The 23,756-nt window shown below is 47.9% G+C and overlaps 1 pseudogene across 1 annotated transcript in view; it reads right to left on the bottom strand.

Moving 5' to 3' along the window:
• Nucleotides 1–383: 383 nt before the first annotated feature.
• LOC311116169 (carboxypeptidase Z-like) overlaps nt 384–23,756 on the bottom strand; it is a 26,636-nt pseudogene continuing 3,263 nt past the window's right edge. Inside the window, exons 2-15 of the transcript in view lie at nt 19,820–19,928; nt 17,181–17,364; nt 16,130–16,277; nt 15,594–15,735; nt 15,439–15,512; nt 14,098–14,342; nt 12,582–12,743; nt 11,721–11,879; nt 7,652–7,719; nt 7,504–7,571; nt 3,341–3,480; nt 2,794–2,893; nt 1,781–1,926; nt 384–635 (exon numbers count right to left, since the gene is read on the bottom strand). The product of the transcript in view is annotated as a carboxypeptidase Z-like (transcript). The remainder of the gene's footprint in view (nt 636–1,780; nt 1,927–2,793; nt 2,894–3,340; nt 3,481–7,503; nt 7,572–7,651; nt 7,720–11,720; nt 11,880–12,581; nt 12,744–14,097; nt 14,343–15,438; nt 15,513–15,593; nt 15,736–16,129; nt 16,278–17,180; nt 17,365–19,819; nt 19,929–23,756) is intronic.

The following is a 23,756-nucleotide window of genomic DNA, read 5'->3' as shown; positions in this document are numbered from 1 at the left end:
GTAGCTTACTTAGGAAGACTGATCAGAACACAGGCCTTCTGGTAACATGAGGGGAACGTTGGTGGTACTCCGGCCAGAGCTAAATGTGACGGGGGACAGAAACCAAAAAAGATTGAGAACCAATTCATGCCTCTACTTGTAGGAGGCATTCCAAATAGTCCTATACAGCTGTGCACTATATAGGGAATAGGGTGCACTATATAGGGAATAGGGTGCACTATATAGGGAATAGGGTGCACTATATAAGGAAAAGGGGTGCCATTTGGGATGCATACTACAAGGAAGGACCCCTGCCCTCTGCCCTGTGGGCTCTGGTCAAATGTAGTGCACTAAATAAGGGAATAGTGTGCCATTTCAGTCTAGTCTTTATCCTGTCCAGTCCTCTAGTTGCGTAGCAGCCAGGTGGGAGCTGAGACCCCTGCCTGGGTAAAGTAATTCCACCACCACGGCTTCTCCTGACGCTCTCCTCCCATCCCCGGTTCCCCTCCCATCCCCGGTTCCCTGGGTTCTCCCGGTTCTCCCGGCTCGGCGCGGCCGTAGCGCTGGAACTGGTTGTAGGGGTCGAAGCGGTCGTAGGTGTCCAGGGAGGAGCTGAGGAACAGGTGGTAGTCTGGTCCTACTGGCTGGACAGGGACCTGGAGGAGAGGACAGAAATATTTTTAATGAGAGGTAGGGGAGAGGGAGAGGGTGAGGGAGGAGGGGGGAGAGGGGAGGAGGGGAGGAGAGGGGAGAGGGAGAGGGAGGAGGGGGGAAGGAGAGGGGAGAGGGAGAGGAGGAGAGGAGGGAGAGGGGAGGGAGAGGGAGAGGGAGGAGAGGGAGAGGGAGAGGGAGAGAGGGAGAGGAGAGGGAGAGGGGAGGAGGGGAGGAGGGAGAGGGAGAGGGAGGAGGGGGGAGGAGGGGGGAGAGGGGAGAGGGAAAGGGAGGAGGGGGGAGGAGGAGAGGGGAGAGGGAGAGGGAGGAGAGGGGAGAGGGGAGAGGGGAGAGGGGAGAGGGGAGAGGGAGGAGGGGGGAGGAGGGGGGAGAGGGGAGAGGGAGGAGGGGGGAGGAGGAGAGGGGAGAGGGAGAGGGAGGAGGGGGGAGGGGGGAGGGGGGAGAGGGGGGAGGGGGGAGTGGGAGAGGGAGAGGGAGGAGGGGGGAGGGGATAGGAAATGGAAAACAACAGGTGGTAGTCTGGTTTTACTGATGAAGACCTGGAGAGGAGGAGGAGGAGGAGGAGGAGGAGGAGGAGGAGGAGGAGGAGGGGGAGGAGGAGGAGGAGGAGGAGGAAAGAGAAGAGGAAGAACGTTATATCTCAGATATCATGACACTGACATCAACATCATATATCTCAGATATAATGACACTGACATCAACATCATATATCTCAGATATAATGACACTGACATCAACATCATACATCTCAGATATAATGACACTGACATCAACATCATACATCTCAGATATCATGACACTGACATCAACATCATACATCTCAGATATCATGACACTGACATCAACATAATATATCTCAGATATCATGACACTGACATCAACATAATATATCTCAGATATCATGACACTGACATCAACATCATACATCTCAGATATCATGACACTGACATCAACATCATACATCTCAGATATCATGACACTGACATCTACATCATATATCTCAGATATCATGACACTGACATCAACATCATATATCTCAGATATCATGACACTGACATCAACATCATATATCTGAAACACTGATCCTGACACAAAAACATCACAGATAAACCACTAACTTTACAAGTACCTTTTTGAGCACGAAGTCGACCCGGCCAGGTTTATCCATGTGAGCAGGCAGGTAAATTCTCTTGCTGACCTTGGAGTAACCTTTAGCTGACGCTGTTATGATGTGGGTTCCTGAGTTCATTAACCTCCAGTAATCACCATCCTCCGCTGTAGAGAGAGAGAGGGAGGGAGGGAGAGAGAGAGAGAGAGAGAGGGAGAGAGGGAGGGAGGGAGGGAGGGAGGGAGAGGGGAGAGAGAGAGAGAGAGAGAGAGAGAGGGAGGGAGGGAGGGAGGGAGGGAGAGGGGAGAGAGAGTGGGAGAGAGGGAGAGGGGAGAGAGAGTGGGAGAGAGGGAGGGAGGGAGAGAGGGAGAGAGAGAGAGAGGGGGGGGGGGGAGGGAGGGAGGGATACAGTGACATGTTTTACAGGGTAACCACCATGAGAAAATGTTTGTCTTGATATCACGTCTCTCCAGTGATGACGCAATGTCAGAATAATGTGTATTTTCCTTTGCGTGTAAACTGCCGACGTCTCTACATTTCCCCATACAGTGGAAACCGCTTGGAGCATCTGGAAAAGCTCAATTATGAAACCAGTTATGGTCCACGTCCCAAACGGAACCTTATGTCCTACACAGTGATCCTCTGTGGTCCTCTGTAGCTCAGCTGGTAGAGCACGGCGCTTGTAACGCCAAGGTAGTGGGTTCGAACCCCGGGACCACCCATACACAAAAATGTATGCACGCATGACTGTAAGTCGCTTTGGATAAAAGCGTCTGCTAAATGGCATATTATTATTATTATTATTTATCCTACAGGTTTTGTCCTTCTTCAGCAATCTTTCCTGTCTCTCTACCCCTCTCTCACCCCCCTCCTCCTCCCCCATCTCTCCCTCCCTCATCCTCCCCTCCCCCTCAGCTCTCCCTCCCTCATCCTCTCCTCCCCGTATCTCTCCCTCCCTCACCCTGGCTCAGAAGTAGCCGTCTGGGACGCAGACATGATCCTGAACTACGGCTAACAGTTACTGTGGTGGTTACCTGTGGTGACATCTTTACGTATTCCCCTGACAGATATGGACGCTCCCTTTATTCCATAGCCCTCCTCATCCTTCACCACTCCCTTTATACCTCTGTGGACCTGCAGAAGGAACAACAGGGAATAACATCAGGGAATATCAGGCTAGGGGAATGACATGGATATCATGGAGCAACAGGAAATAGGATTGACTGCTTTTTCCCCTCCTGATTCCAGGAATCTTCCAACCAGGATTTCTAGAAACCCAGGACATTTTGGGAAAGTTTCAGGAAGTTTCTAACCTATCAGCGAATGGCAGGGAATGATGAGGTCAGTGGAGGCTGGTGAAAATAAATAGTAGGGTGGCAGCTCATTGTAATGGCTATATTGGAATGAATGGAACGGTATCAAACACGTTTCCATCTGTTCCATATTACCGTTCCATGTATTCCATTCCAGCCATTCCAAAGAGCCAGCTGTCCTCCTGTAGATAACACATACACACTTCTACAGTATAACTACGGCACAAAATGGCTGCCTGGTGGCTGGGCTACAGAGGGGCAGACCCACCGACTCCATGAAACTGAGCAGGGCCTCCTTGTTCCTGAGCCACTCTGGGTAGAGCTCCTCTTCAGAAGGGAACTTGTCACAGCCCAGCTCCACCGTGATCTCCAGACAGTTGGTGTGGAGGTAGTTAAAGTCTGACATACCTACGGTACCGGAGACATCACACACACACCTTAGATATATACACTAGACACACACACACACACACACACCTTAGATATATACACTAGACACACACACACACACACACACCTTAGATATATACACTAGACACACACACACACACACACACCTTAGATATATACACTAGACACACACACACACACACACACACCTTAGATATATACACTAGACACACACACACCTTAGATATATACACTAGACACACACACACCTTAGATATATACACTAGACACACACACCTTAGATATATATACACACACACACACACACACAGGTACTGAGAGTTAACACACAGAGATACAGGAAAGAGAGAAGGGGAGGTTGAGGAGAGGAGGAGAGGAGAGACAGAATGTTCCGTAGAGGAGAGGAGAGAAGAGATAGAAGGTTCTGTAGAGGAGAGAAGAGATAGAAGGTTCCGTAGAGGAGAGGAGAGAAGAGACAGAAGGTTCCGTAGAGGAGAGAAGAGACAGAAGGTTCCGTAGAGGAGAGGAGAGAAGAGATAGAAGGTTCCGTAGAGGAGAGGAGAGAAGAGACAGAAGGTTCCGTAGAGGAGAGGAGGAGAGAAGAGACAGAAGGTTCCGTAGAGGAGAGGAGAGAAGAGATAGAATGTTCCGTAGAGGAGAGGAGAGAAGAGATAGAAGGTTCTGTAGAGGAGAGAAGAGATAGAAGGTTCCGTAGAGGAGAGGAGAGAAGAGATAGAAGGTTCCGTGGAGGAGAGGAGAGAAGAGACAGAATGTTCCGTAGAGGAGAGGAGGAGAGAAGAGATAGAAGGTTCCAAAGAGGAGAGGAGGAGAGAAGAGATAGAAGGTTCCGTAGAGGAGAGGAGGAGAGAAGAGATAGAAGGTTCCGTAGAGGAGAGGAGAGAAGAGATAGAAGGTTCCATAGAGGAGAGGAGGAGAGAAGAGATAGAAGGTTCCATAGAGGAGAGGAGGAGAGAAGAGATAGAAGGTTCCGTAGAGGAGAGGAGGAGAGAAGAGATAGAAGGTTCCGTAGAGGAGAGAAGAGATAGAAGGTTCAGTAGAGGAGAGAAGAGACAGAAGGTTCCGTAGAGGAGAGGAGAGAAGAGATAGAAGGTTCCGTAGAGGAGAGGAGAGAAGAGATAGAAGGTTCCGTAGAGGAGAGGAGGAGAGAAGAGATAGAAGGTTCCGTAGAGGAGAGGAGGAGAGAAGAGATAGAAGGTTCCATAGAGGAGAGGAGGAGAGAAGAGATAGAAGGTTCCGTAGAGGAGAGGAGGAGAGAAGAGATAGAAGGTTCCGTAGAGGAGAGGAGAGAAGAGATAGAATGTTCCATAGAGGAGAGGAGGAGAGAAGAGATAGAAGGTTCCATAGAGGAGAGGAGGAGAGAAGAGATAGAAGGTTCCGTAGAGGAGAGGAGGAGAGAAGAGATAGAAGGTTCCATAGAGGAGAGGAGAGAAGAGATAGAAGGTTCAGTAGAGGAGAGAAGAGACAGAAGGTTCCGTAGAGGAGAGGAGAGAAGAGATAGAAGGTTCCGTAGAGGAGAGGAGAGAAGAGATAGAAGGTTCCGTAGAGGAGAGGAGGAGAGAAGAGATAGAAGGTTCCGTAGAGGAGAGGAGGAGAGAAGAGATAGAAGGTTCCGTAGAGGAGAGGAGGAGAGAAGAGATAGAAGGTTCCGTAGAGGAGAGGAGGAGAGAAGAGATAGAAGGTTCCGTAGAGGAGAGGAGAGAAGAGATAGAAGGTTCCGTAGAGGAGAGGAGGAGAGAAGAGATAAAAGTTTCCGTAGAGGAGAGGAGAGAAGAGACAGAAGGTTCCGTAGAGGAGAGGAGGAGAGAAGAGATAGAAGGTTCCGTAGAGGAGAGGAGAGAAGAGATAGAAGGTTCCGTAGAGGAGAGGAGAGAAGAGACAGAAGGTTCCGTAGAGGAGAGGAGAGAAGAGATAGAAGGTTCCGTAGAGGAGAGGAGAGAAGAGATAGAAGATCCCGTAGAGGAGAGGAGGAGAGAAGAGACAGAAGGTTCCGTAGAGGAGGGGAGGAGAGAAGAGATAGAAGGTTCCGTAGAGGAGAGGAGAGAAGAGATAGAATGTTCCATAGAGGAGAGGAGGAGAGAAGAGATAGAAGGTTCCGTAGAGGAGAGGAGGAGAGAAGAGATAGAAGGTTCCGTAGAGGAGAGGAGGAGAGAAGAGATAGAAGGTTCCGTAGAGGAGAGGAGAGAAGAGATAGAAGGTTCAGTAGAGGAGAGAAGAGACAGAAGGTTCCGTAGAGGAGAGGAGAGAAGAGATAGAAGGTTCCGTAGAGGAGAGGAGAGAAGAGATAGAAGGTTCCGTAGAGGAGAGGAGGAGAGAAGAGATAGAAGGTTCTGTAGAGGAGAGGAGGAGAGAAGAGATAGAAGGTTCCGTAGAGGAGAGGAGGAGAGAAGAGATAGAAGGTTCCGCAGAGGAGAGGAGAGAAGAGAAAGAAGGTTCCGTAGAGGAGAGGAGAGAAGAGATAGAAGGTTCCTTAGAGGAGAGGAGGAGAGAAGAGATAGAAGGTTCCGTAGAGGAGAGGAGAGAAGAGATAGAAGGTCCCGTCCCGTAGGAGAGGAGAGAAGAGATAGAAGGTTCCGTAGAGGAGAGAAGAGATAGAAGTTTCCGTAGAGGAGAGGAGGAGAGAAGAGATTAAAGGTTCTGTAGAGGAGAGGAGAGGAGAGGAGAGAAGAGACAGAAGGTTCCGTAGAGGAGAGGAGAGAAGAGATATAAGGTTCCGTAGAGGAGGGGAGGAGAGAAGAGATAGAAGGTTCCGTAGAGGAGAGGAGAGAAGAGACAGAAGGTTCCGTAGAGGAGAGGAGGAGGGAAGAGATAGAAGGTTCCATAGAGGAGAGGAGAGAAGAGATAGAAGGTTCTGTAGAGGAGAGGAGAGAAGAGATAGAAGGTTCCGTAGAGGAGAGGAGAGAAGAGATAGAAGGTTCCGTAGAGGAGAGGAGAGAAGAGATAGAAGGTTCCATAGAGGAGAGGAGAGAAGAGATAGAAGGTTCCGTAGAGGAGAGAAGAGACAGAAGGTTCCGTAGAGGAGAGGAGAGAAGAGACAGAAGGTTCCGTAGAGGAGAGGAGAGAAGAGACAGAAGGTTCCGTAGAGGAGAGGAGGGAAGAGATAGAAGGTTCCGTAGAGGAGAGGAGAGAAGAGACAGAAGGTTCCGTAGAGGAGAGGAGGAGAGAAGAGACAGAAGGTTCCGTAGAGGAGAGGAGAGAAGAGACAGAAGGTTCCGTAGAGGAGAGGAGAGAAGAGATAGAAGATTCCGTAGAGGAGAGAAGAGACAGAAAGTTCCTTAGAGGAGAATAGAGAAGAGACAGAAGGTTCCGTAGAGGAGAGGAGAGAAGAGATAGAAGGTTCCGTAGAGGAGAGGAGAGAAGAGATAGAAGGTTACGTAGAGGAGAGGAGGAGAGAAGAGATAGAAGGTTCCGTAGAGGAGAGGAGAGAAGAGATAGAAGGTCCCGTAGAGGAGAGAGAAGAGATAGAAGGTTCCGTAGAGGAGAGGAGGAGAGAAGAGACAGAAGGTTCCATAGAGGAGAGGAGAGAAGAGATAGAAGGTTCCGTAGAGGAGAGGAGAGAAGAGATAGAAGGTCCCGTAGAGGAGAGGAGAGAAGAGACAGAAGGTTCCGTAGAGGAGAGGAAAGAAGAGATAGAAGGTCCCGTAGAGGAGAGGAGAGAAGAGACAGAAGGTTCCGTAGAGGAGAGGAGAGAAGAGATAGAAGGTCCCGTAGAGGAGAGGAGGAGAGAAGAGACAGAAGGTTCCGTAGAGGAGAGGAGAGAAGAGACAGAAGGTTCCGTAGAGGAGAGAAGAGATAGAAGGTTCTGTAGAGGAGAGGAGAGAAGAGATAGAAGGTTCCGTAGAGGAGAGGAGAGACAGAAGGTTCCGTAGAGGAGAGGAGGAGAGAAGAGATAGAAGGTTCTGTAGAGGAGAGGAGAGAAGAGATAGAAGGTTCCGTAGAGGAGAGGAGAGACAGAAGGTTCCGTAGAGGAGAGGAGGAGAGAAGAGACAGAAGGTTCCATACCCCCTGGGAAGCTGTACCACAGAGCTCCGTTGATGATGCCTCCGCTCCTGATGAAGGACGCTCCACACCTAATATAATATAAAATATATACGTCATCTAACAAGGGGGTAATATGATCACCTTTAATAATGTACCTAAATATAATCACCTCTCTGTGTTGTTGTCGGCCATGCTGGCGTGAGAGTCTGCGTACGTCCGGGCCAGCTGCTTAAACGCCTGCAGAGAGGAACACAGTCACACTCTTCAAAATGTCATATCTGTCCCCAAGACTTTTAGTGGGCCTCAGAACAGAAGAGGTTTTCACACCTGACATAAACTATGTGTAGGACAGGGTACCTGTTCATCAGGTGTAGGACAGGGTACCTGTTGTTCATCAGGTGTAGGACAGGACAGGGTACCTGTTGGTCAGGTGTAGGACAGGGTACCTGTTGGTCAGGTGTAGGACAGGACAGGGTACCTGTTGGTCAGGTGTAGGATAGGACAGGGTACCTGTTGGTCAGGTGTAGGATAGGACAGGGTACCTGTTGGTCAGGTGTAGGACAGGGTACCTGTTGGTCAGGTGTAGGACAGGACAGGGTACCTGTTGGTCAGGTGTAGGACAGGACAGGGTACCTGTTGGTCAGGTGTAGGACAGGGTACCTGTTGGTCAGGTGTAGGACAGGACAGGGTACCTGTTGGTCAGGTGTAGGACAGGGTACCTGTTGGTCTGGTGTAGGACAGGACAGGGAACCTGTTGGTCAGGTGTAGGACAGGACAGGGTACCTGTTGGTTAGGTGTAGGATAGGGTACCTGTTGGTCAGGTGTAGGATAGGACAGGGTACCTGTTGGTCAGGTGTAGGACAGGACAGGGTACCTGTTGGTCAGGTGTAGGACAGGGTACCTGTTGGTCAGGTGTAGGACAGGACAGGGTACCTGTTGGTCAGGTGTAGGATAGGGTACCTGTTGGTCTGGTGTAGGACAGGACAGGGAACCTGTTGGTCAGGTGTAGGATAGGACAGGATACCTGTTGGTCAGGTGTAGGACAGGACATGGTACCTGTTGGTCAGGTGTAGGACAGGGTACCTGTTGGTCAGGTGTAGGATAGGGTACCTGTTGGTCAGTTGTATGATAGGGTACCTGTTGGTCAGGTGTAGGACAGGGTCCCTGTTGGTCAGGTGTAGGATAGGGTACCTGTTGGTTAGGTGTAGGATAGGACAGGGTACCTGTTGGTCAGGTGTAGGATAGGGTACCTATTGGTCAGGTGTAGGATAGGGTACCTGTTGGTCAGGTGTAGGACAGGGTACCTGTTGGTCAGGTGTAGGACAGGGTACCTGTTGGTCAGGTGTAGGATAGGGTACCTGTTGGTCAGGTGTAGGATAGGGTACCTGTTGGTCAGGTGTAGGACAGGGTACCTGTTGGTCAGGTGTAGGATAGGGTACCTGTTGGTCAGGTGTAGGACAGGACAGGGTACATGTTGGTCAGGTGTAGGACAGGACAGGGTACCTGTTGGTCAGGTGTAGGACAGGACAGGGTACCTGTTGGTCAGGTGTAGGACAGGACAGGGTACCTGTTGGTCAGGTGTAGGACAGGGTACCTGTTGGTCAGGTGTAGGATAGGACAGGGTACCTGTTGGTCAGGTGTAGGACAGGGTACCTGTTGGTCAGGTGTAGGACAGGGTACCTGTTGGTCAGGTGTAGGACAGGACAGGGTACCTGTTGGTCAGGTGTAGGATAGGACAGGGTACCTGTTGGTCAGGTGTAGGACAGGACAGGGTACCTGTTGGTCAGGTGTAGGATAGGACAGGGTACCTGTTCATCAGGTGTAGGACAGGGTACCTGTTGGTCAGGTGTAGGATAGGACAGGGTACATGTTGGTCAGGTGTAGGATAGGACAGGGTACCTGTTGGTCAGGTGTAGGATAGGGTACCTGTTGGTCAGGTGTAGGACAGGGTACCTGTTGGTCAGGTGTAGGACAGGGTACCTGTTGGTCAGGTGTACGATAGGACAGGGTACCTGTTGGTCAGGTGTAGGACAGGGTACCTGTTGGTCAGGTGTAGGATAGGACAGGGTACCTGTTGGTCAGGTGTAGGATAGGACAGGGTACCTGTTCATCAGGTGTAGGACAGGACAGGGTACCTGTTGGTCAGGTGTAGGACAGGACAGGGTACCTGTTGGTCAGGTGTAGGATAGGACAGGGTACCTGTTGGTCAGGTGTAGGATAGGACAGGGTACCTGTTGGTCAGGTGTAGGACAGGGTACCTGTTGGTCAGGTGTAGGATAGGACAGGGTACCTGTTGGTCAGGTGTAGGACAGGACAGGGTACCTGTTGGTCAGGTGTAGGATAGGACAGGGTACCTGTTGGTCAGGTGTAGGACAGGGTACCTGTTGGTCAGGTGTAGGACAGGGTACCTGTTGTTCAGGTGTAGGATAGGACAGGGTACCTGTTGGTCAGGTGTAGGACAGGACAGGGTACCTGTTGGTCAGGTGTAGGACAGGACAGGGTACCTGTTGGTCAGGTGTAGGACAGGACAGGGTACCTGTTGGTCAGGTGTAGGACAGGGTACCTGTTGGTCAGGTGTAGGACAGGGTAACTGTTGGTCAGGTGTAGTATAGGACAGGGTACCTGTTGGTCAGGTGTAGGACAGGACAGGGTACCTGTTGGTCAGGTGTAGGACAGGACAGGGTACCTGTTGGTCAGGTGTAGGACAGGGTACCTGTTGGTCAGGTGTAGGATAGGACAGGGTACCTGTTGGTCAGGTGTAGGATAGGACAGGGTACCTGTTGGTCAGGTGTAGGACAGGACAGGGTACCTGTTGGTCAGGTGTAGGACAGGGTACCTGTTGGTCAGGTGTAGGACAGGGTACCTGTTGGTCAGGTGTAGGACAGGACAGGGTACCTGTTGATCAGGTGTAGGATAGGGTACCTGTTGGTCAGGTGTAGGATAGGACAGGGTACCTGTTGGTCAGGTGTAGGACAGGACAGGGTACCTGTTGGTCAGGTGTAGGACAGGGTACCTGTTGGTCAGGTGTAGGACAGGGTACCTGTTGGTCAGGTGTAGGACAGGACAGGGTACGTGTTGGTCTGGTGTAGGACAGGACAGGGTACCTGTTGGTCAGGTGTAGGATAGGGTACTTGTTGGTCTGGTGTAGGACAGGGTACCTGTTGGTCAGGTGTAGGATAGGACAGGGTACCTGTTGGTCAGGTGTAGGATAGGACAGGGTACCTGTTGGTCAGGTGTAGGACAGGGTACCTGTTGGTCATGTGTAGGACAGGGTACCTGTTGGTCAGGTGTAGGACAGGGTACCTGTTGGTCAGGTGTAGGATAGGACCGGGTACCTGTTGGTCAGGTGTAGGACAGGACAGGGTTCCTGTTGGTCAGGTGTAGGACAGGACAGGGTACCTGTTGGTCAGGTGTAGGACAGGACAGGGTACCTGTTGGTCAGGTGTAGGATAGGACACGGTACCTGTTGGTCAGGTGTAGGACAGGACAGGGTACCTGTTGGTCAGGTGTAGGACAGGGTACCTGTTGGTCAGGTGTAGGACAGGACAGGGTACCTGTTGGTCAGGTGTAGGACAGGACAGGGTACTTGTTGGTCAGGTGTAGGACATGACAGGGTACCTGTTGGTCAGGTGTAGGACAGGATAGGGTACCTGTTGGTCAGGTGTAGGACAGGGTACATGTTGGTCAGGTGTAGGATAGGACAGGGTACCTGTTGGTCAGGTGTAGGATAGGACAGGGTACCTGTTGGTCAGGTGTAGGACAGGACAGGGTACCTGTTGGTCAGGTGTAGGATAGGACAGGGTACCTGTTGGTCAGGTGTAGGACAGGACATGGTACCTGTTCGTCAGGTGTAGGACAGGGTACCTGTTGGTCAGGTGTAGGACAGGACAGGGTACCTGTTGGTCAGGTGTAGGATAGGACAGGGTACCTGTTGGTCAGGTGTAGGACAGGACAGGGTACCTGTTGGTCAGGTGTAGGACAGGGTACCTGTTGGTCAGGTGTAGGATAGGACAGGGTACCTGTTGGTCAGGTGTAGGATAGGACAGGGTACCAGTTGGCCAGGTGTAGGATAGGACAGGGTACCAGTTGGTCAGGTGTAGGATAGGACAGGGTACCTGTTGGTCAGGTGTAGGATAGGACAGGGTACATGTTGGTCAGGTGTAGGACAGGACAGGGTACCTGTTGGTCAGGTGTAGGACAGGACAGGGTACCTGTTGGTCAGGTGTAGGACAGGGTACCTGTTCATCCGGTGTAGGGGAGAACATCCTCTCTTCATGGAGGTGTCTGGAGAAGTCAAAGGGATAAGAGATCACCAGCTCTCCACCATGGAGGCTAGCAGACTGGACAAACGGCACAGACCTGATCCACTTCATCACTGCATAGGTCTCTGATGCTACCTGAGAGGAGAGACGGAGAAGAGGAGAGAGGAGAGGAGAGGGGGAGAGAGGAGAGATGGAGAAGAGGAGAGAGGAGAGGAGAGTTTTGCTCTGTCCAAGCAGCAGGATCAACTGTCTATTTCTTCACAGACAGCAGAATTCAGTTATTCAGAGGATCACCACCTCACACTGTTTGAGTGACATGAGAAGAGATGGGTGTTTTCCCCATCACAGATCATGACAAAGATATTTGCATCATTAATCGGATCCTGAAAATTGCGCAAATCCCTTACGATACTGGTTTTGTCCAAATAATAATAATAGGTCATTTAGCAGACACTCTTATCCAGAGCGACTTACAGGAGCAATTAGGGTTAAGTGCCCTGCTCAAGGGCACATCGACAGATTTTTCACCTAGTCGGCTCAGGGATTAGAACCAGCGACCTTTCGGTTACTGGCACAACGCTCTTAACCACTAAGCTACCTGCCGCCCAAATACTCGGCACACCCCTTGTAAATACCTTACCAAAACAGGAGGAATGTCCTATACTTATCCAAACCAACAAAAAGCTAAGTTCCCATACCATCGGAGAGTTACGGACGTACACCTGAGGGACTTGCTACAGAGAAGCTCGTTAAACCCCTCATGTGTCACACCTCTCCGATGGCCTCACTGGCGCCATCCCACTTCCGACACCAATGTAGCGAGTTGTGGCTACATACCTTACCAAACCAGTAAGAGTCTGGGATGGGGATGTGGTCGGTCCGGAAACCTTTGATCCTGCGATTCCGGTAGAGAATAGAAGTCAGGTCAGGAAAGTTCCGGTTCAAGTCTAGGTTCTGAGCGTTGGTGCGACCCACCGTCCAACCGTTGAGCTCGTGACCCTGCACACACACACACACACACAGACACAGACACAGACACAGACACAGACACAGACACAGACACAGACACAGACACAGACACAGACACAGACACAGACACAGACACAGACACAGACACAGACACAGACACAAGACAGACAGACAGACAGACAGACAGACAGACAGACAGACAGACAGACAGACAGACAGACAGACAGACAGACAGACAGACAGACAGACAGACAGACAGACAGACAGACAGACAGACAGACAGACAGACAGACAGACAGACAGACAGACAGACACACACACACACACACACACACACACACACACACACACACACAGACACACACACACACACACACACACACACACACACGGTAGAGATTGTGACCCTAGACATGGTTCAACACCACACGACCCCGCAGGACCATGACGGTGAGGAGTGAAGAGTGAAGCATCATGGGTAATGGAAGTCATGTCGATTAGAAGAATGTGATTGGATAGGATGAATATAAGAGGTCAGGAGTGTTTCCTTGACCATGTGACCGGATGAGGGCCCAGAGATTTTCCCAGTCAAGTCACAATGATCATTCCCTATATAGTGCATTACTTTTTGGGCCATTTGGGCCAGACTATGTCTCCGTCTGGAGAGAACATTTTGGGCCGTTTGGGCCAGACTATGTCTCCGTCTGGAGAGAACATTTTGGGCCGTTTGGGCCAGACTATGTCTCCGTCTGGAGAGAACAAGCTGTCCAGTAGCAGACAGGACATGCTGTTTGTGTGAAGAAGACAGAAATGAAGAAGAAGAAGAGAATAGATCTTCCCACTGCCAGCTGTTGGGGAAAACATCTAGAAGTTCTATCTATTAAATATTGATTATTTGTTGTGGGAAGAAAAACTTGTGTTTTGGGATTTCTAGCAGTGTTAAGAAGGTCCTTGTTTTTTTTTTTCGACCTTAAACACGGTTACAAAAAAAAAAGTAATTGTGTTTCCATGACAACAGTCTTACTGACTGGTCTTGCTGATTGGTTAAGGACACTATCACTCTCTCTCTCTCTGGTAGTGGGAGGGGCTAGACCAATAGGAGAGCTCAGATAGATGATAGGCAGTTGGAAAGGGGCGGGCTTAGAAAGAGAGTGCCCCCACCCATGCTGTCACAGACGCTATAATGAAGAAGATAGGAGGCGTGGCCTCTTTCTATCTCTATGGAGAAGATAGGAGGCGTGGCCTCTTTCTATCTCTATGGAGAAGATAGGAGGCGTGGCCTCTTTCTATCTCTATGGAGAAGATAGGAGGCGTGGCCTCCTTCTATCTCTATGCAGCGGTTGGTCGGACCGGCTTCGACGTTTTTTATTCATCTGTGATTTACTTCCTGGTTGTAGTGTGGTTGTTGTTCCGGGTCGTTGCTAGCCTCTACCTCGGCGGCCGCCAGCTCATAACCGTCGGGGTTCATGGACGGCAGGATGTGGACGCGCGTGGTGTTGACGAGCGTCTGGATGCGCTGGTTGCCAAGGAGATACTCGGAACACAGGTACTGGGCCAGGTAGAGCAGCAGTTGGCGACCCAGGACCTCGTTGCCATGCATGTTGCCAACCAGCTTGATCTCTGGTTCCACTGAGGAGGGGGGAGGGAGAGGTGGGGGAGGAGGGGGGAGGGGGGAGGGGAGGAGAGGTGGGGGAGGAGGGGAGGGAGAGATGGGGGAGGGAGAGGGAGGAAATATGGGGAGGAGGTGAGGGAGAGATGGGGGAGGAGAGAGGGGGGAGGAGATATGGGGAGGAGGAGATGGGGGAGGATGGGGGAGGAGGGGAGGGGGGAGGGAGAGATGGGGGAGGAGGGGAGGGGGTGAGAGATGAGGGAGAGATGGGAGAGATGGGGGAGGAGGGAGGGAGAGATGGAGGAGGGGGGAGGGAGAGATGAGGGAGAGATGGGGGAGGAGGGGAGGGGAGGGAGAGATGGGGAGGATGAGGGAGGAAATATGGGGAGGAGGTGAGGGAGAGATGGGGGAGGAGAGAGGGGGGAGGAGATATGGGGGAGGAAATATGGGGAGGAGGAGATGGGGGAGGATGAGGGAGGGAGAGATGGGGGAGGAGGGGAGGGGGGAGGAGAGAGGGAGAGATGGGGGAGGAGGGAAGGGGGGAGGAGAGAGGGAGAGATGGGGGAGGAGGGGAGGGGGTGAGAGATGAGGGAGAGATGGGGGAGGAGGGAGGGAGAGATGGGGGAGGAGGGGGGAGGGAGAGATGAGGGAGAGATGGGGGAGGAGGGGAGGGGGGAGGAGGGAAGGAAAGATGGGGGGAGGTGAGGGAGAGATGGGGAGGAGGTGAGGAGGGAGAGATGGGGGAGGGAGAGATGGGGGGAGGGGGAGAGATGAGGGAGAGATGGGGGAGGAGGGGGGAGGGAGAGATGAGGGAGAGATGGGGGAGGAGGGGAGGGGGGAGGAGGGAAGGAGAGATGGGGGAGGAGGGGAGGGGGTGAGAGAGGGGTAGAGAGACAGGAAAGATTGCTCAAGAAGGACTAAACCTGTGTCAAAGTTCATGTTAGAAGACGTTAAAGGTGCAGGAGGTACTCAACTTGCCATGTATCAATAGGCTCCCTAGGTCACTTTGCCCCCATTGCTGTGCAGTGCCAATAGGCCCCCTAGATCACTTTGCCCCCATTGCTGTGCTGTTCAAACCCCCAGAAATCACTACACCTTAAATCACCACACACTCACGTAGTTCGTGCCCTCCGGGGTTGTCTGTGAACTCTATGGCCAGGAGGTCTTTCCCCTCTGTGCTGCGTCCGATACTGTAGATAGATAGATGGGTACTTTATTGGTCCCCGAGGGGATATTTCATGTCAAAAACAGCAGCAGACAACGACCAGTACCTGTAGGTTTTGGAGATGTGGGAGCACTTGGCAGCGGTCCTCTTCAGAACGCTGTACATCTGGGCGTTGGAGTGGTATGTGAACTGAATGATGGTGGAGGGTTCGTCTGGAGACAGGTTGGAGAAAGCCACTTCCTGTCTGGCTGAGGGGGGGGGGGGGGGGGGGGCGAAGGAGGAGAGGGGGCGGGGGCGGGGGCGGGGGCGGGGGAGAGATAGGGAGGAAGGGGGAGGGAGATTACCTGAATTGAACATAATGGGTTTTCTGACACTGATTTCAATATCCGGGACACACATTACGATTGCAATTCTAACACGTTTCATCCATGGGATGTTAAATTCCTTCGTAAGCTCTTTCCAATACATTTGTAATGTATTTAGGAACTAAAAATGCACTCCGTCCAAACTATCTTTTAAGGTGTTTGTGAATGCTAAGACAGGAAGATAAAATTCAATGCGTTGCAGTACAGTAAAAACTCATATTGTGTAATTATTAAATATCCAACACGTTTTTAACATGTACAATTCCATTAGGGCTACCTCTTAACGGGGCCAGCGGGTCGTGACAGCCTTCCTGTTCGCTGGCGAAGAACCGGTCACAGTCTAGGAAGTAAGGCCACGCCATGTCGATGCCCTCGAACGCATGGCCACACCCCTTCCTCACCGCCTCACACGTACTGCGGCACGACTGAAGAAGAAGGAGGAGGAGGAGGGGGAGGAGGAGGAGAATGTAATGTTTGGTAATGTTCTAGGAATGTTCTCCAACTGGTTTGCCATTGGGAATGTCCTCAAATAGTTCAGAGAAAGTAAAAATAAACTTGCTTCTGTGGGAATTTCAATACTTCAGCGTAACATTTTCTACATGTTTCCTCGCAGTGCTATTTAAAGTAATGTTCTCAGAACATTAAAAACCAAAAGAAAACATTCACGTTCTAAGAATGTTATTTAAAAAAACGTATATGTTCCGCTTTCAGCACCAACAAAACTCTGAATACTCTGCTCTTGTTGGTGCTGAAAGCGTAACATATACGTTTTTTAAATAACATTCTTAGAAATGTTAAGTGTGTTCAGTTGTGTTGAGCTGCGCCCACTAATTGTCCACACCTCATCTTAATGAGATCTTGTTTCCTTTGAAACGGGGTCTGTTTGAATAGACTAAAATGAATACCTTTGTATGAGTTTTTTTTTAAACATGGCATGTTAACTCCATCCTGGTGGTGCAGTGGACTAATGCCATTGATAGAGAACAGAAGATCATAGGTTTGAAACTCACTGACCCTGTGGCACAATAAAAGTGTTTGCATGATTAATGCCTAAACAAATTCATTTCCTTGTGTCCTATTTGTACTTCATGTTCAAAACAGTTAAGCTAGCAGTGTCTTAATGAAACACGTTTATAATTTCCGTTCTCAGAACATTAATAAAACCTCCCGGGAAAACCTTCAGGGAACCATAGTAAAACGTTCTCAGAACCTCCCTGCAACATAAAATGTTATGTGTCCCAGGAACAGATGAAAATGTTCACTTCCTTTCCGGTCACGAAACGTACGGCTTTTGTTCCAAGGAAACAAATGTGCTAGCTGGGACACACCTTGACGGGCGCGGGGCTGGGTAGGTCCTGGCAGCGCGGGGCGAGGACGGAGCACCCCAGCAGACGGATGTCAGGGGAACACTCCCCGTTGAGGAGACCATGGACCACAGACAGGAGGAGGTACTCAGCTCCAGACTCCACCTCATGACGAGACCGCTGACCTAGGATGTTAGGGAAGATGGTCCTGGGGGAGAGAGACCAGCAATTGATCGATATGATTGATTGATCGGTCGATCTGTCGATCAGTCTGTCGATTGAGTGGTCTGTTAATCCGTCGATCAGTCTGTTGTCAAGCAATCAATCAATTATTTAATCAATTAGTCAGTCACTCAATCAATCTGTGAATCAGTCTGTCGATCAGTCAATGTATCAATCAGTCAAGTAGATGACAACATATTGGTAATGTTTTTTTTCTCAAACAAAGTGATTCTCTTCCATTTCCATGTGGGAAATATCTTCCCTCTAGAGTGAGGGAGGGAGGGAAGGGTCTAGACTCTGCTTGCATCCCAAATGGCACCCTATTCCCTATATAGTGCACTACTTCTGATTAGAGTCCCGTGGGCCCTGGTGAAAAGAAGGACACTATATAGGGAACAGGGTCCCAGTTGGGATGCGGATTCTGTTTATAGCAGCCTCTGTTTATAGCGGCCTCTGTTTATAGCGGCCTCTGTTTATAGCGGCCTCTGTTTATAGCGGCCTCTGTTTATAGCGGCCTCTGTTTATAGCGGCCTCTGTTTATAGCGGCCTCTGTTTATAGCGGCCTCTGTTTATAGCGGCCTCTGTTTATAGCGGACTCTGTTTATAGCAGACTCTGTTTATAGCAGCCTCTGTTTATAGCAGCCTCTGTTTATAGCAGCCTCTGTTTATAGCAGCCTCTGTTTATAGCAGCCTCTGTTTATAGCAGCCTCTGTTCATAGCAGCCTCTGTTCATAGCAGCCTCTGTTCATAGCAGCCTCTGTTCATAGCAGCCTCTGTTTATAGCAGACTCTGTTTATAGCAGACTCTGTTTATAGCAGACTCTGTTTATAGCAGACTCTGTTTATAGCAGACTCTGTTTATAGCAGACTCTGTTTATAGCAGACTCTGTTTATAGCAGCCTCTGTTTATAGCAGCCACTGTTTATAGCAGCCTCTGTTTATAGCAGCCTCTGTTTATAGCAGCCTCTGTTTATAGCAGCCTCTGTTTATAGCAGCCTCTGTTTATAGCAGCCTCTGTTTATAGCAGCCTCTGTTTATAGCAGCCTCTGTTTATAGCAGCCTCTGTTTATAGCAGCCTCTGTTTATAGCAGCCTCTGTTTATAGCAGACTCTGTTTATAGCAGACTCTGTTCATAGCAGACTCTGTTTATAGCAGACTCTGTTTATAGCAGCCTCTGTTTATAGCAGCCTCTGTTTATAGCAGCCTCTGTTTATAGCAGCCTCTGTTTATAGCAGCCTCTGTTTATAACAGACTCTGTTTATAGCAGACTCTGTTTATAGCAGACTCTGTTTATAGCAGCCTCTGTTTATAGCAGCCTCTGTTTATAGCAGCCTCTGTTTATAGCAGCCTCTGTTTATAGCAGCCTCTGTTTATAGCAGCCTCTGTTTATAGCAGCCTCTGTTTATAGCAGCCTCTGTTTATAGCAGCCATTGTTTATAGCAGCCTCTGTTTATAGCAGACTCTGTTTATAGCAGCCTCTGTTTATAGCAGCCTCTGTTTATAGCAGACCCTGTTTATAGCAGACTCTGTTTATAGCAGACTCTGTTTATAGCAGACTCTGTTCATAGCAGACTCTGTTCATAGCAGACTCTGTTTATAGCAGACTCTGTTTATAGCAGCCTCTGTTTATAGCAGCCTCTGTTTATAGCAGCCTCTGTTTATAGCAGCCTCTGTTTATAGCAGCCTCTGTTTATAGCAGCCTCTGTTTATAACAGACTCTGTTTATAGCAGACTCTGTTTATAGCAGACTCTGTTTATAGCAGCCTCTGTTTATAGCAGCCTCTGTTTATAGCAGCCTCTGTTTATAGCAGCCTCTGTTTATAGCAGACTCTGTTTATAGCAGCCTCTGTTTATAGCAGCCTCTGTTTATAGCAGACCCTGTTTATAGCAGACTCTGTTTATAGCAGCCTCTGTTTATAGCAGCCTCTGTTTATAGCAGCCTCTGTTTATAGCAGCCTCTGTTTATAGCAGACTCTGTTTATAGCAGACTCTGTTTATAGTAGCCTCTGTTTATACCAGACTCTGTTTATAGCAGACTCTGTTTATAGTAGCCTCTGTTTATACCAGACTCTGTTTATAGCAGCCTCTGTTTATAGCAGCCTCTGTTTATAGCAGCCTCTGTTTATAGCAGCCTCTGTTTATAGCAGCCTCTGTTTATAGCAGCCTCTGTTTATAGCAGCCTCTGTTTATAGCAGACTCTGTTTATAGCAGACTCTGTTTATAGCAGACTCTGTTTATAGCAGACTCTGTTTATAGCAGCCTCTGTTTATAGCAGCCTCTGTTTATAGCAGCCTCTGTTTATAGCAGCCTCTGTTTATAGCAGACTCTGTTTATAGCAGACTCTGTTTATAGCAGACTCTGTTTATAGCAGACTCTGTTTATAGCAGACTCTGTTTATAGCAGCCTCTGTTTATAGTAAAGGAGGGTAACCAGAAGACTCACCTGGAGTAGTCCAGGTCGTTGCAGTAACCCAGGTTCATCTCTGAACACACCGCTGGGGAGGAGAGGAGGAGGGTTAGGGGTGAGAGGAGATCTGGTAACCCAGGTTACACTGCTTAGGGGTGAGAGGAGATCTGGTAACCCAGGTTACACTGTTTAGGGGTAAGAGGAGATCTAGTAACCCAGGTTACACTGTTTAGGGGTGAGAGGAGATCCGGCACTCTATTTACTATGGTCCCTAGTCAAATGGCACCCTATTCACTATGGTCCCTAGTCAAATGGCACCCTATTTACTATGGTCCCTAGTCAAATGGCACCCTATTCACTATGGTCCCTGGTCAAATGGCACCCTATTTACTATGGTCCCTAGTCAAATGGCACCCTATTCACTATGGTCCCTGGTCAAATGGCACCCTATTTACTATGGTCCCTAGTCAAATGGCACCCTATTCACTATGGTCCCTAGTCAAATGGCACCCTATTCACTATAGCCATTTGGGATGCAGACGAAAGCTATGTACAGGTTTGTTCCATCTTGCTACATTTGCATGGAAAGGAATTTGACTCTGTTAAATGGTACTGCCACAATAAACAGAATATACAGAGAGACAATAAACAGAATATACAGACAATAAACAGAATATACAGACAATAAACAGAATATACAGAGAGACAACAAACAGAATATACAGACAATAAACAGAATATACAGACAATAAACAGAATATACAGACAACAAACAGAATATACAGACAATAAACAGAATATACAGACAATAAACAGAATATACAGACAATAAACAGAATATACAGAGAGAAAATAAACAGAATATACAGACAATAAACAGAATATACAGACATAAACAGAATATACAGACAATAAACAGAATATACAGACAATAAACAGAATATACAGAGAGACAACAAACAGAATATACAGACAATAAACAGAATATACAGACAATAAACAGAATATACAGACAATAAACAGAATATACAGACAATAAACAGAATATACAGACAATAAACAGAATATACAGACAATAAACAGAATATACAGAGAGAAAATAAACAGAATATACAGACAATAAACAGAATATACAGAGAGACAACAAACAGAATATACAGACAATAAACAGAATATACAGACAATAAACAGAATATACAGACAATAAACAGAATATACAGACAACAAACAGAATATACAGACAATAAACAGAATATACAGAGCGAAAATAAACAGAATATACAGACAATAAACAGAATATACAGAGAGACAACAAACAGAATATACAGACAATAAACAGAATATACAGACAATAAACAGAATATACAGACAACAAACAGAATATACAGACAATAAACAGAATATAGAGACAATAAACATAATATACAGACAACAAACAGAATATACAGACAACAAACAGAATATACAGACAATAAACAGAATATACAGACAATAAACAGAATATACAGACAACATATATAGATGAATTGACACAAATCCACGTGGTATGTACACTATAAACACTGTAAGCTATAGTTGACTGCTATACGGTTGACTTGGACTATCATACATAATATATATTTTACAATCCATTTTTATATTTCTTTCTTTCCTTATAACAATAAAAAAGTTCAGTGAATCACTTACGTTTGTCTTCAGCTGGACTGTTGTTGCATCTTCCTGCAAAATACAAAATACAAAACACATCACAACAGAAGTACATGTAGCCTTCTGCAGTGGATCTCCAACCTCTCCTCGAGAACCCCCAGACTTTATGTAACCTTCTGCAGTGGATCTCCAACCTCTCCCCGAGAACCCCCAGACTTTATGTAGCCTTCTGCAGTGGATCTCCAACCTCTCCCCGAGAACCCCCAGACTTTATGTAGCCTTCTGCAGTGGATCTCCAACCTCTCCTCGAGAACCCCCAGACTTTATGTAACCTTCTGCAGTGGATCTCCAACCTCTCCCCGAGATCCCCCAGACTTACCATGTATTTAATCTATCGCACATCTAGCACACCTGATTCAACTGGTCAACTAATCATCAAGTCCTTTACTAGGGTAATCAGGTGAGATAGTTCAGGGCTATGACAACATGGTGAAACGTCTGGGGGTCTCCGAGGAGAGGGTTGAGAACCACTGGATTAGTGTATTAGTTGAAGCAACGTTGGTGAACAGACGCTAGAGGGAAGCAGAGTCAAAGGTAAAACGTCCATTCCAGAAAGAACGTCAGACACCAACATAGACGAAGCATCATCGTCTGTGATCAGATTTACTTTGAAACTTTTAATAAAATTATATTGCACTTATAAACGGATATTGGACTTATCTGTGGGTTGGAATTAAAATACTAATAACCTGACTTGAAATACTAGTAACATGACTTAAAATACTAGTAACCTGACTTAAAAATACTATTACCCTGACTTGAAATACTAATATCCTGACTTGAAATACTAGTAACCAGACTTCAAATACCAGTAACCTGACTTAAAATACTATTAACCTGACTTGAAATACTAATATCCTGACTTGAAATACTAGTAACCTGACTTAAAATACTAGTAACCTGACTTAAAATACTATTAACCTGACTTGAAATACTAATATCCTGACTTGAAATACTAGTAACCAGACTTCAAATACCAGTAACCTGACTTAAATACTATTAACCTGACTTGAAATACTAATATCCTGACTTAAAATACTAGTAACCTGACTTAAAAATACTATTACCCTGACTTGAAATACTAATATCCTGACTTGAAATACTAGTAACCAGACTTCAAATACCAGTAACCTGACTTAAAATACTATTAACCTGACTTGAAATACTAATATCCTGACTTGAAATACTAGTAACCTGACTTAAAATACTAGTAACCTGACTTAAAATACTATTAACCTGACTTGAAATACTAGTAACCTGACTTAAAATACCAGTAACCTGACTTAAAATACTAGTAACCTGATTTGATTGAGGGGAGAAAAAAATTACTACCGCATTATAATGCAGGTTATGTCATATATATTTGCAGAATCATATATTATGGAATTATCAGTCTATAAGACAAATATCCATTTGTAAATCAAACTAAAATGTCGTACTGAGTCTGAGCGTATTTCTACAGGGACGGCGCACATTAACCAACGTTTCAGTAAAAGTACCGGTTTTAGCCAGCCGGCTCATTTTCAACCGCAGTCCCTGCCCAGGTTATTAAAAACCATTACAATAACAATACAGACTGACAATGAGCAGTGAGCAACATGCAGGGCAACATAGGACAAGCAACACCTAGCACACAGACAGAGAAACATAGGACAAGCAACACCTAGCACGCAGACAGAGAAACACAGGACAAGCAACACGTAGCACACAGACAGAGAAACATAGGACAAGCAACACGTAGCACGCAGACAGAGAAACATAGGACAAGCAACACGTAGCACGCAGACAGAGAAACATAGGACAAGCAACACGTAGCACGCAGACAGAGAAACATAGGACAAGCAACACGTAGCACGCAGACAGAGAAACATAGGACAAGCAACACATAGCACGCAGACAGAGAAACATAGGACAAGCAACACGTAGCACGCAGACAGAGAAACACAGGACAAACAACACGTAGCATGCAGACAGAGAAACATAGGACAAGCAACACGTAGCACGCAGACAGAGAAACACAGGACAAGCAACACGTAGCACGCAGACAGAGAAACACAGGACAAGCAACACGTAGCACGCAGACAGAGAAACACATAAAACAAGCAATAAAACTAAAAAAGCAACAAAGTGTTTCCCACACCTCACAAGCTACAGACAACAGATAACATGGAAAGCGGCGATGCACAGCTAGGGGTTATGTTCACTGGTCTGATTGGCCTTCAGCCATGTCTTTATGTTCACTGGTCTGATTGGCCTTCAGCCATGT

Source organism: Coregonus lavaretus, assembly GCF_964263955.1.
Source record: "Coregonus lavaretus genome assembly, contig: HAP1_SCAFFOLD_1814, whole genome shotgun sequence".
NCBI classification, from domain to species: Eukaryota; Metazoa; Chordata; class Actinopteri; order Salmoniformes; family Salmonidae; genus Coregonus; species Coregonus lavaretus.
This window is presented reverse-complemented; position numbering and strand designations above follow the sequence as displayed.